Genomic DNA, 2,500 nt, shown 5'->3' on the forward strand with positions numbered 1-2,500 from the left:
GGACCTGAAACAGATTGCTTGATTGCTATTTCCCCCCCTTTCTGTGTGTGCGTGTGTGTGTGTGTGTGTGTGTGTGTGTGTGTGTGTGTGTGTGTGTGTGTGTGTGTGTGTGTATGTGTGAGAAAGAGAAAATAATCCTCAGCTTGGACAATGAAACAGGCACATTATTGTTAGGCCTTCATCTACTTCACACAGCAGGTTCAAATTGTCAAAATGACAACATAAAGACCTTTGACATTTAATGATGACATTTTTAATATATTTGTACAAAAAGAAAGCAAAAAAAGGAGAACATATTGTTTAACAAGGGAGGTGCAATGCGACTGTCTACCACCACACGTAGACATTGGAATTCCTTGTATAGACTAATCACTCACATCAATATAGAGAAGCTCTCTGTTCAGGATCTGAAGAGCCTACTCAAAATATATATATATATACATACATATGTATATAAATCTGTACAGTTTCTAAGCAGATATCAATGCAGTTTACTGTGTAAATCTCAGAGAGGACACGTGAATGAAGCTGTAACACTGTAACTGACTGTAACACACTGATGGCTTGACACACCCATGAAACTATTACAGCCTGCCAGGCTTTTATGCACAGGAGACGCCAATTTACAACATCAGTGTTCAGAGAACATGCCAGAATCTCAGGTGATAACACACAGGGGACGCCTTCAAGTGACCTTGAAGTCGCAAAGTCACTCTTAGGTGGTTTATGTGTCGCTCTTGTCTTTCTCTGCCACTTTGTGTAAATCAAATGCAGTGCAAGAGAATTAAAAAATCTTAACGGGAGTCGTCTGTCGCAAGAGGGAGGAAAAAAAGATGGCCAATCAATTAGGATCGATATAAAACCACAGTGGAAGGAAAACAGGCGGCAGATGTGTGTGTGTGTGTGTGTGTGTGTGTGTGTGAAAGGATTGCCTCGCAAATTAAGATGGGTTTTTGCTATCCAGAAATGGATCGTTAAGTGACCGTCAAAGAGACAAGCGCTGGGGGCTGGGTCTGGGGCAATTGGCTCTGCGTTGCCGCTTACCTGATGGTTCTGTTAGCAAGCTTGGTGTGAGCAGCATGGATGAGGGAGTGTTTGAGATTTATAGACACTTAAGAACCCAACAACCCCCAGCCCCTCCATCTTAAGGGAACAACAACAACACATCTCACCTGTCACTGCTTTCACTGAGGCTAATGCCAGGCAAATGGGTGGGTGAATGTTCCAAGAAAGGTCAAAGGTGTCAGTCTACACTGGTAGTATAGCTGCTGCATTGTTCTGGGCACAGAGTGTCACTCGTGCAGTTGAATCATGAGCCACAGCGAGTAGAAGAGAGTTAGGACTGTTTGTACTGTGCGAGTGAAGAGGTTTGTTGTCCTTACATTACAAATAAGAACACTCAATCATATCTTTGTGTGGGGAAGCTTGCCAGTTATTCAAGTAAAGTGGTGTGTTTCGGAGAAGAAGGAGCAGCATAAGGATGCCAAACATTCTATGTTTTGGAGGAGGAGGGGGACAGAATGGACATGTTGCCATGGCAACGGCTGCCTCTTATCCGGAGCTCATTAAAAGCACGCAGGCTCTCGCTTTGTTAAGCTGCGGAGTTGGCCAAATACAATGGGAAGATTTTTTAGTTTTTTTACTTCTGCACAGATACATCGTAGCTCACAGTGCAGTCACTGACTTCTTGTTATTAATTTCGGCAGTCCCCAGAAGACCTTTTTTTTTGTGTGTGTGAAAGCAGACAGATTATCACTGTGATTTGAGACAGCATCGAAATTAATCTGCCAGCACAGCCTTTACCAATCAGATGCAGTATTTATTAGCCATACATAGGACCGGGGCAGGCCAGACTGTCTGGGAATTGAAATTCTCTCAGTAACTGCGATAAAATTAGATTATGCCTGTCGTCATTTGATGACGAGCAAAGTGGCAAAAGTTGGCATCGGAAACTACAATGGGAAAATAATTACTTCTGAAGGGAACAGATTGTCTAGTCAGCAATCAAGGCTAAAAGAGAGAATGACTCGTTATTGAGGCAAACCGTCCCCTTTACACACCACCCTACCCTCACAATGGCATCCCTCGCAAAGGGTTCTCAGTCTCTTCAAAGGCAGAACTGGGTTCACCTGTGATTGTGTGTGTCAGCAGGTTGCTGGGGTAACATACTGTGGTGGTTCTGGCTCCTTTGGTCCTTCAGCATTAGAAATCGGTGCCCCCCCCCCACCGCCACCCCCACCCCCCACCCCAACCCCCACTCCCACCATGACTGTTGCCACTTGGGAACTTGGGAATGTGTCTTTGTTACCTACACCAATAGCCACCACTGTTCAGGCAGTGTTAACATGTTCACATCTGTACAATAGACAGCGACAATAATTTATAGTGGGCTGTACAGGACTGGACTTGGTAAGTTCTAGAAACCAGCACTAAGTACATTTAAAGCTTATTATAGCATGTTTCTCGGCTAACGAAAGGGGAAAGTAAGACTTTTGAAGAT

This window comes from Sprattus sprattus (assembly GCF_963457725.1).
Source record: "Sprattus sprattus genome assembly, chromosome: 2".
NCBI lineage: Eukaryota > Metazoa > Chordata > Actinopteri > Clupeiformes > Clupeidae > Sprattus > Sprattus sprattus.